This window comes from Sceloporus occidentalis, unplaced genomic scaffold (genome assembly GCF_023333645.1).
Source record: "Sceloporus occidentalis isolate IW3139 unplaced genomic scaffold, rSceOcc1.0.p SCAF_97, whole genome shotgun sequence".
In the NCBI taxonomy this organism is placed as follows: Eukaryota; Metazoa; Chordata; class Lepidosauria; order Squamata; family Phrynosomatidae; genus Sceloporus; species Sceloporus occidentalis.
Genome location: NW_028317077.1, coordinates 2,291,741 through 2,304,153, shown reverse-complemented (window position 1 = coordinate 2,304,153; position 12,413 = coordinate 2,291,741).

Genomic DNA, 12,413 nt, shown 5'->3' with positions numbered 1-12,413 from the left:
GGGGCTGCCAGTATTGTTTTATTATATGGATATATATGGGGTTGACCGTATTGCTTATTATATGGATATATATGGGGCTGACAGTATTGTTTTAGTAAGGACTATCAGACATGTAAACATATAATTAATCACACAGCGTCCAAAAATCCATGATTCTCTTTGAATTAACGCTTCAGGTAGATAATGTATGTAATTGGAACTCTGGCTCCATTTAGCAGGAGAATAGGCAGATCGGTGGGGATGGAGGTGGACAATGGGACATACTGGGGCTTGGAAGTGGCAGATCCTCAAGGAGCAGGTCGGTGTCCCTTATTCTGGAGATCTGGGCCGGCTGAGGCTGCGCAGATGTTACTTTTGTTTAAAGGCACAGTAATTAAGCAAAGGGTGGACATACGTTTGAAAAGCGTGACCTATTTTCTTTTGATCAGCTGTCAAAGGAAGAGCAGGAGGTCTCCTTAAGACCCCCCCCCCCCCGACCACTTCCAGCTGTTAGAGAAAACTTGGTAAGAAAACAAGGAAACTAGCAAGCCCCCCACCCCAACAAAAAGTGTCAACTCTCACAAAGGCTGCTGATCAGGGCTACCTGACACTGGGGTCTGTGTGTGCTACAATGTAACAATAAGGGTCCCACTGTGCATCAACCTGTGCCTCTGACTGCAGCAGGGAGCTGGCCTTCTATCCCCATCAGACTAATCTGCAAGAAAAAATCTATTTACTAACTATGATGCGTCTATCATCTATTATCTATCTATCTATCTATCTATCTATCTATCTATCTATCTATCTATCTATCTATCTATCTATCTATATATCTATTTATCTCTATCTTTATCTACCTATTTATTATCTACTTATCTCTCTGTTTCTCAATTTATCTACCTTTCTAGCTACTTATATACTATTTATTTATTAATTATCAATTTCTATCTTTCTAGCTACCTACCTATTATTTATTATATATCTACCTATTTACAATCCATCTATTTATCTCCCTTTTTCTCTATATATCCATTTGTCTTTCTGTCCACCGACCTATAATCTAGCTACCTATCTATGTATTATCTATTTCTCCTTTCATCTACCTACCCATTTCTATTCATCTATTTGTCTATCTATTCATCTATCTACCCCAAACCTTCTACTTATATTTATTATCTACATCTATCTATCTATCTATCTATCTATCTATCTATCTATCTATCTATCTATCTATCTATCTATCTATCTATCTATCTATCTATCATATTGTATACACACACATATATTATAACCCTATTATAACTGTTCTGTCTGTTACCTTAGCAAAATTCTAGAAATCTGATAAATATTTGTCTGTCTGTATATTATGATATGTGCTTAATTCTGACTCTTCTCGCATGATTGTCTGGTCACCACTTATCTTTGTTGGGTAGATAACTGATCTGAAACATAATTTTTTTTAAAAAAAACCTCTCAATATTCACATAATTAATGCTCACACCCCTGAGCAAACATGAACACATTTTTTTAGTAATTAGAAGAAAAATAAAATGCAGTATTCCAGTAATTGACACCTGACTCCATCTTTTGCCTGCATTACCTAATCTCAGTAATAATCTAGAGTCCTGGTAAAGGGAACCGAGGAGGTCACGTGATGTGGGAGTTTAAAGGTGAATTACAATTCTAATCAATATTCCAATGCCTTCATTATATACTATAGCAAAAGAACAGGCAGTATCTCTTTTTTTTGGAGAGGAGGGGGCATTATTAGCTTTTAAAATATATTTTTGCAGTACTATAATTCCACCCAAAATTCTATAAATATTAGTTAAATTAATTCAATCTTCCCACCAGAAGCACAATCCGATTGTATTCTTTGTTTAGAAATACACTTTAAATAATTAAAGACATCTTTAAAATAGGCAAATCACATATCAGGTGTAATTCACTTTTTTAACATTTTTTTTCATAAAAATACAAGCCGGGTAAATAATACATTACATTTTTCTTTCACGAAATAGCTCATAATTTATTTGCTATCATGAAAAGCTAAAATAAATGTTAATGTTATCCAGTGTACACAAAAACATCAGTTCTCTACTAAGAAACTGTATTGATTGGATTGCTTATTATCTAGCCAATGGCGATCTAATAGCATTAAACATCAGCTTGTGAGTTGTAAAAAAAAATCAGTGCTTGCAAACCTTGTTAGTTTTTTTTGGGCCAATCTAACGTCCACAACATGCTTTATGAGTTTTAGAAGATAAACATAAAAAAGAAAATTTTTTTACCTTAAAATAATTCGCACGGATCTAAAAAAACAAGAACAAATTTTACCTACAATATAGAATTAATTTTCGTGAAAATTATACACTTGAATATGCCTTGTCGAAATGCTTTTCTAAATACACATTATCAATATATATATATATATATATATACATACATATATATATATATATATATTTAAACTGTGTAAAATATATAATCTGAGTAAAAATATATAATATATATAAAAAAGTTACATTTAAAAAATATTAAAAAAAATATTAAAATGACCAGAACAAAAATATACCTCGTCAAAATCTGAATTAAAATAGCTTTAAAATAAATTCAAAAATAAATATAGATATTTTTTGAAAAAATACTGACAAGTTTTCTAACCCAATAAAGTTTCCCTTTGAAAGTCAAAAGAAAGACAAAGTAGTGGTGGGTTGATTGAAACTATTTTTATTTTTGTCTGGGTCCAAAACCATCTGGCATGTGAGTGTAAGAGTATTGATCAGGACTCGTGTGCCTCAGACCCCATGCTAATCTATAGCGTTGTTTGCAGTCGGTTAGTGCTGTGAATTGCATCTGTCTGCTACTAAAGAACCAGGTCTGCAATATATATATATATTTTTTTATTATATCTATATATATATAAACCTAGCACCCAGGATCTGGTAAGTCCATAAAATTCATATAAAGATAGAACCTGGCTTCCCCTTTAAATTTATAGTTTTAAATGTTATATTATAAATTATTTTTAATGTTTTTTTGTTTTAAATGAAATTAGAAAAAGGCCTCAGGCATCAGGTACTTCATTAAAAAAATGGGTCCCTCCCTATTCCACAGATCCATAGGCTAATAATAATAATAAACAATTGTGATATTTTTTATCCAGGGGAGTGACAGTAATTTTTATTTCAATGTATCATTTCCAGTATTTTGTGTTGATGGTGCTCCTGGATTATATTATAGAAATTATTATAGATAATACTAGATAGATAATTGATACATATTAATATTGATGGCATAGACTGGATCTATTATATTTTAATGAACCAATTAAATATATATATATTCCATATATATATATATATATATATATATATATATATATATATATATATATATTGATGCGCCTACATGAAATAGTTAGTTAAACTTTATTATGATGTAGATTTACGTAAATAATTTGGTGATAATATGAGGGAATTTATGATTAAATTATTACTTTATAATGGGGGCTATATTGCACTTTAGTTTTTTTTAATTATTTTTCTATATTGTAAAGTGTTGCTCCCAGTTACTGTATTTGCATTTTAAGGAGAGTCAGTTTAAAAAGGGTAATGCTGACAATAGATTTAAATGATTTGTGTTTATTTGTCAAGGGGTGCTACTTTTGGAAATTATAATATTACATAAACGTAAATGTTAATAGAACTCAGAAAAATGATAACATATTATCATGTTGATAATCAGTATAAATGGTTTATCCGTGTAGCACATTTGTATTTAATTCAGAAATAGTTTCATTTCATTTTATTGAGGATTAGGTTCCTAAATACAACACCGTTTTAAAAACGTGGTTTATTTGGATGATTATATCATTTGGAATATGACATCATCATAAAATATTCAAATCTTACCCCTTAACACACTATAATGCTGATCACATAAGGGGGCAAGAATATAGGGTATCTCCACCAGCTTTTTAATGAGTTACATATATAACAGATAACCTAAAAAAATATTGTTTCAAACTAATCTTATCTGGCAAACCGTATTTTAACTTAGATTCCATTTACTTCACTTTAAATACACCCTTTGTGACCCACATTTCCTGACGTTATTATTTCCTATAATAACCGACTAAATTACTTTAGTAATTACTCATATTTAGATTTTTCTTTATTTTTTTTTCTTTTAAATTAAACTTTTAAAGTTTTCCATTTTGCACAAATATTCGTTTTCTTTTAAACTTTTTAAAAACAAAATATAGTTTGGGTTTAACCATTTAATTGTCATTGAACAGCATCCTTCTTTTTATAAGCCCTCAAGTATTTTTTTTTTCTCTTTTGCTTCTTAATTTTTTTTGTAACATCCATTCAGCTCACGGGGGGGGGAAAGTGGCGTGAGGTCTCTTTGTTCAGATGAAGTTAAGCGTGAAATCTTTTTGTTACTGTCCTTAAAGAAAGCTCAGAGTTGCAGTTGATGGTAAAAAGGACAAATTTAAGTAGCTGAATGAGAAGATGTTCTGGAGATGACCCCTGACGGGGGCAGATTTATCCACCCACAGAGGAGGCATTTTCAGTTTATCTCTAAAGTGCAGGTTTAACTCTTAACTTTCCTATCGGGTTTGGTTGTTTGAAAAATAACATTTCAAAGTAGGTCGAATTATTATTTTTGATTTAACATCTAAATACCTAAAAATAAATGTTCCTTTTGATACCATTTTGTCATATTCCTATGAATTCTTCTTTGATAATATAAACAAATATTTTGGGCTTTTTTAAAAAACTTTTTTGAATTTAAATAAAATATGTTTTAAGATTATAAAAAATATAAATATGCCTACAAAATTATATATATATTATATATAGCTATATATATAGCTAGATACAATTATTAAAATTGAAAAAGTGAGACAAAAACAGGTGTTAATACAGTTAATAAATCTGGAGCTATGTATTTATTTTTTTCCATAACAAACTATTTTGCTATCCAAATATTTGTATCAGATTTATTATTTATTCAACCACGATTCTTTCTTTGTTGCAATAAATTAACTCTTTTTTTTTCTTATTTTATCAAAAGACCTTAGACTGTACAAAGTTTGTATGTTCCTTTGCATATATATATATATATATATTGATAGATAGATAGATAGATAGATAGATAGATAGATATAGCACCCAGATTACCGAGTTTTCCTCCTGCATTCAGTCTTTTACAGAATAAAGTGCAGGTTAACAGAAGGAAACGTCAATTGCAATTCCCTGTTTTGAAATGGTAACTACTTAATTTGCAAATGGCTACTAAAAAATCAAAGACGGTTTTACATGTTAAAGGGCCCTAATGAAATTACAAGAAATGCTAACGAAAGCGAAATATTACACAAAAACTCTACATACGAAATGTAATCAAGCGATGAAAGTGCAATATATATATATATTCACAGAATAAATAACAGAATGAATAAAATAATCAGCACTATATATAATTATTTATTTAAATGAAAAAGTGGCTTAAAATAATAAAAATTTAAAAAACTAAATCCGTAAAACTGATGAGTTACTATGTCTAGTTACTATGTTGCTCCAGCGAATTGAATACAATATATAGTTATGAGTTATTTTTAATGGGTATATCGCAATTATTAAAAACACGATGAAAAACTATAATTAATATAAAGAATTATATTTTCTAGATGATCATATTATTATGTTTTTATATATTATTCCTTTATTTTTGTAAATAAAACCGGAGTTTTTTTTGCACGTAAAGCAACCTGGGGAGATTTGATTTAATTAATAAGAGATAAATAAAGCAGCTGCAATTGTGAAGAAAAAAAATGCAAATGATTATCGATCTTTAACCTTTTGGGGGCCGGTTTGGCACAGAGTTCTGGGTAATAGTTAGCTGCCCTCTCCCGAAATTAAGAGGTTAATGTTTAGAATGCTGGTAAATTGAAAATTCAGATTTTTTTCAGAGAATTGTACGGACTACACAGTTTTCTTACAAAAAATGGCAGGTGTTTTTAAAGAGAAAATTGGAAAAAATACCTAATTAAAAAGAAATTACTCACCATTATTATAAAACAAAAATAGTTACATTTCAGGTGAGAGGTTCTAAAGCTTGTGACTTAAAATACACTTTTTATATAATTAATCTAGTGAAAATTGCAAGTTTGGGCAAAGCTAAGAATTGTTTATAACACCAAATTCTGCTATTCTAACTGCAGTAATCTACAAATCCCTCCATAATTAACAGGGTGTAAGTAGTTCTGGGCATTTTTTCTTCCTACAGATCCTTGATCATTAATGATCCCTAAAAATCATTTTTATTGACTCCACCTGTGCCTACACTAGTAGTCTGTAAGGGATCCCTAATGCAGAGATCTGGTTTAAAGGGCTTAGCTGCCAGTGATCTGTTGGTAGGATTTATCAAATAGAAACCCAATAATATCTACTAAATCTAGTAAGAATCTACTGAGGCCTCTTATAAAGACCTATATGCTTTTAATTTATGGTGTCATCTCTCCTTGCTATTACCTCTTACCCCACTGTTCCTGGATGGGCTGTAAACCTAGTGCAAAGCCAATAATGCATCAGAATTTCCTGTGTGTCATTAAAAGGGGTTAGAAGGTTATCCTCTGACCAGCATGCCTTGCTTCCTCATTTGCATATGCGTTCTCATCCTCTTTTTGCATAAATCCACTGCCACTATGCAGAGGGACAGCACTCACAACCCAGGAACCAGGTTGAGGAAATAATGAATAGTCTGCAAAGGACCCTAACCAGATCATTTATAATAAATGTACTGGGTTTGTCTTCCTATTACCCTTGGTTAAAACAGGTCTTAATTAATTGGCAATTAACTTTACAAATATTTTCTTGAACTTACCTTTTAAATAAAGTGCTAGATCAGACAATATGTTAATATTAAAATATAATTGTGTAATTATCAACTATACAATTAATATACATTTTATTAATATCATAGCATATTGTGCAATATACAGTATATTAGTACATATATATATATGTTATACATGTACTGAGATATACATATATAGAAAACGGATAGCATTAAATAAACAATATTTTATCTGTGCAACCACAGTTTTTGGAGTGCATTTAAGTTGCTCCTTGATGTTTGCATCACATTAACTTTTTCATTTATTAATGAGGAATATTCTCTGGGCCAGCATCTTTTGTAAAAATGTGACTTAGAAAAGCTGTTTAGGGGTATTAACAAGTTGTGTTGGGCCACCAATGACACAGAGAAGCTGTTTGGGGCACTGACAAACTGTTTGGGAACAAATATGGCACAGATCAGCTGTTTTGGGGTAATTGACAAGATTTTTGGGGCCACAGATGACACAAATAAACTATTTAGGCCACTGACAAGCTGTACAAGGACAAAGATGGCACAAATAAGCTGTTTGGGCCAAAGATGGCACAAAAAGGTTTTGGGCAAAGATGGGACTGATAAGCTGTTTTAGGAGAAAGGTGGCACAGAAGCATTTTGAGGGCAAAGGTGGCACTGTGGGACATGTTGCTTGGTGATGCCGGGGGGGATACCTTAATGTTATGCCTAGGGAGTAGGGGTTACCATGTTGGATAGAGAGGAATTCTACCCATACGCACTGTACAAAAGAACTGGATTTATTCAATACCAGATAATTAATTTTCCAAAGCATACAGAAGAAGTATATTGTTATACAGTATATGGTCATTCTGTTTCTTTTAATATGAAGGTCCTGGATCTGGAGAAACTCTTGTGATCAGTAATATTTTATTGATGCAGCTGCTTCTTACAGTCCATACATTCAGAGGGTCCGACAAAACTAGAACTGACAGATTAAGATGAACCGATATGATAAAGAGGGACCTGTGCCCAAGAGCTTGCAATCTATAGGTATAGTTTTTTTATATAAATAAAGCACTTTTCAAACTGCAAAGCGCTTCTCAAATGCATTATTTCAATCATATTCACGAAAGCCACTGAGAACCCTGTTACAAAGAAGAAGAAATTATTCTAACGGACCTATCTTAAGCATTGACAAAATAATAGACGCAATGGGCCATAATTTATAAATAGCAATCCTGCAGCGAGGTGTTGATGTGGAGTAATCACCATGGAAACCATTTGTTTGTTAATTGATGAATACATTTATTTTTTTGATCACCATGCTATATGGAATTTACAGAATTTATATGGAATACACAGCATGAGAAGTTTTGTAAGGGGTCTTAAAATCTAGAAACCGCTAAAATATTTTCTGATTTCGTACTTTTTGCAAATTTCCCATTGTGTTTAAAAATACATTGGATTTCTAGCTATAAAAGCTGTGGCCTTTATTACATAAAAAGTAAATTGATCTTTCTCCATATTAGAAAAAAAAAAGAATCAGACCCATTCGGCCCTTCTTGTCTTTCTGTTATTCCTGCTGTAACAACTCAAACCTATGGCTATCCCATGCATGTTTAAAGTGTCTTACTGTATTAACCTCTTACACTTCTGATAGAGGGTGTTCTATTTATCTACCACTCACTAAGTAAAACTTTCATTCAATCATTCACTTCATTCATTCATTCGTTCTATTAATATTTGCACACTGTAATAGTTTCCAGTGTGACATACATATATATATATATATATATATATATATATATATATATATATATATATAGTTTTTTGGGGGAATGGTTTGATTTTTGTTTGGGTTATGAAGGTAATTCTAGGACAAAACTGTGAAAGTGTTTTTTTTTATTATTACTTATCAGTTTGGCAGAGCTGTACCATGGAATTCTTTATAAATGTCCTCTAGCATATTGTAACACAATGCAGATTTAAATTAACTTACACAAACATTGTAAGAATCCAATCAGCAGTGAGCCTGTAACATATATATATAAATATATATATATATATATATATATATATATATATATATAGGGTCTCCTTCCCTTCTGTACCAAGATGTCTCATATATTGTCAATATTATTGTTATTTTTCACTCTCCGTATTGTAATAGCTCTCTGGAACCTGCTGGCACTCTAGAAATACAATATAAAAAATAAAACAGTATAACCAGCCCACAGAAAATGTAATTGTTTGCAGCATAAACAGCAATGTAACTGTATGTCAAAAGTTATTAATTTAAAATATTTTTTGTGTCAACCAATATTTTTGTTTTAGATTTTCTTTACATTAATTCACTATCAAGCAGTCTAAATTTTTGTCATTAAGAATAGGTACGTGTCTAATCTGTTCAACCAAAACAAAGAATTTGCAAGAGGGAATAAAATATGTTCTGGGAGGGTTAATTGCTCTGTTTATCAAATTATACATCATCCCAGGGAGAGACAAAGAAAAAACTCAGAAGAAAAAAAACAAAAAACACACCCAGTTTTAGTACCAGAAACAAATGGATATTTTTAATGGTTAGGGACCTTTTCATTGCACAGCGATATATTAATCATGGCTCTAACAAGTGCTATCACCTAATGATCTGTATTATCCTCATAGTGAACCATTTGGAATTCATTCTTCTCCTAGCACTGAAAGGGTTAACAGTGACATCTAATTTTTGAGTATTTCACCGCGAAACATAGTTTGATGATCAGTGCAGGGAATAAATTTGCCACATTTTATAAATCAAATATGTGACCCAAAAATTGTCCCTGTTGTAAAAACAAGCTTGTAGATACCCCCAATAGATTTGAGACCTCCCCTCCCCCGCAAATAAATAAATAAAATACTCAGTTTTTTGCAAATTGTATTTGATTATTCATATTTATGTGTATTCCTAAATTTCCAATGTTTTATTTATTTTTATTTTTTTGGTTTGAATTCTCCTTGAGGGTAGAATTGTTAGTACCTAATGAGGTCACTTGATGCATGGAGTGCCAGATTTACCCTCGCAGGTCAAACGGAATCAAAGGCCATCACCTTTCAACAAATGGAAGCTGGGCTGGGCTGTGTACAGCAGCTTGTAAATGAAGATAAAACACAAAAAAACCCCGATATCAACCTTCAGATCCTGCCGACTGTGGGCAGAGCTACATTTTATAAATATTCTCATATCAAAATTAACAGAAAAAAACCCCATTATGAGTCACAAAATGATTGTAATGCTATATGAGCTAACATGTAATAACGTAAGGAAATTTTACTTTACTGAGAAAGTGGTAGATAAGTGGAACAGCCTCCCAACAGAAGTGGTAGAGGTTAATACAGTGAGGGAATGTAAACATGTATGGGATAGGCATATGGCTCCTGAATCTAAGACGAGGTCAACGACTTAAAAGGCTTGATGTGGCCGAATGGGTCTTATCTGCCGTCAAATACTATGTTTCGATGTTTGTTTAAAAATACATTGGATTTCTAGCTGTAAAAGCTGTGGCCTTTATTACATAAAAAGTAAATTGATCTTTCTCCATATTAGAAAAAAAAAAGAATCAGACCCATTCGGCCCTTCTTGTCTTTCTGTTATTCCTGCTGTAACAACTCAAACCTATGGCTATCCCATGCATGTTTAAAGTGTCTTACTGTATTAACCTCTTACACTTCTGATAGAGGGTGTTCTATTTATCTACCACTCACTAAGTAAAACTTTCATTCAATCATTCACTTCATTCATTCATTCGTTCTATTAATATTTGCACACTGTAATAGTTTTCAGTGTGACATATATATATATATATATAGTTTTTTGGGGGAATGGTTTGATTTTTGTTTGGGTTATGAAGGTAATTCTAGGACAATATATACATATATATACATATACATACCCTTTTAAATAGTTACATGGGAGAGAGCGATGGAGGAGACGTTGGACAGCTGTGGGGGGACTTGGGGTCCGTGGGTGTTATACATTGGCCGGTGGAAGATGTTTCAATGCACCCTTAACAACAAGAGCTAGAATTGGCGGCTGAAATTTCTTTGAGTTATTAGCGGCAAAGAGTTTCAAGTGGGTCATTTTAATTTATCGCCCTGCATAGGGTGTTTTACAATTCCAGATTCCCCTACACATCTTTATGTTACGGGGCCAAGAATGGTACTAAGCTGAAAGAATTGTTGTATATTCTTCTTGGAACCCTGATGGGGTCTGTAATAGTGTGATTGCACAGAAATAAAAAAATGTTTACCCATCAATAAATATAGGAGCTTTAGAATATTTTAGCTCAATGGCAGTGACTTCTAGAGGGTTTGGAAAAGCGGATAAAGCAGCCCAAATTTTGACTGCGCAGGTGCAAGCAGAATATTAGACATTGCTTCTAATGAATGCCTTTTATACCCTTTCATTGAAACGTGAAAAAAATTGACGGCAGATAAGACGAATTCGACCCCATCTAGTCGCCCGTTTTTCTGGCCATAAAGACCTAAATCGTTGGTCTGGTGTTAGATATCGGAACCACATGCCTACCCCGCGCATGTATAAATTCACTTCCAGATCTATTATAAAGTGTGGCTTATTATCATAACAAAGCCCATGACAAAGCCCATGTGCAGGCTCACAATGCAGTATAAAAATAATATACTTTTAGTCTTGAAGATTTCTTCTTACGCGTCTTCATGGTTTATATTTATAATAATATTGACCAGGAAGCTGGAAATGGTAATTTGCCAGAGAGATCCATAGCCTTCCAAGTCGTGAAATGAAAGAGGGAGCTGTTTGGAGTGAACCTCCTTGAAATATATATACTCTCAAAATTCACACTTTGCCTTGATTTCCAATGAACAGAAATATTGGATGAATCTCTCATTAATGGGACCCCTAACCAATGTTTTTTCTTTACTAGTATTTTGTATGCGTTCTTAATAACTCTGTTATGTGAGCTCAATGTACTAGACGAACACCCTGACTCCTTACGGTCGTTCAGTATGTCAGAAAAAGGGGCGCATGAACATGTGGAAAAATCAAAAACACAAATAATAGTGTAATAAATTCGAGTACAAATAAAATATAAATGTGTAGAATGCACTCACAAACATTACTTGAAAAGAAGCTCATCAACAAGACCCTTTTATCTTCTTGGTGTCTGTAATATAGGTAACTTTTAACATGCAAAGGAATATTTGGCGTGCCATGAGATGAGGTCAGCGGCCCAGCCATACCAGCCCACATCTGCATATACAATTGCTCACATGGTGGGGTACCGGTGCTGTGACCCCCATGCAGGCTATGTTGGGGGGGGGCTAATTTTCTTATGATTTCATACCTCTCATGTGTCACACTTTACATGCGACAGTCCCAAAGTGATGATCTGGTCGCGAGATTAAGCGTTGCAGCAGCTTCCTTCAGAGATCAATCTCCACAGCCCTCTTGTTCTCACATGGCTCAGGGTTTTTGATTGAGTGAGTGTGAAATCACTATTCCCATATGTGCTATTATATTATAGAATATATATACATCGGTTGCCAGTGATAATGATAAA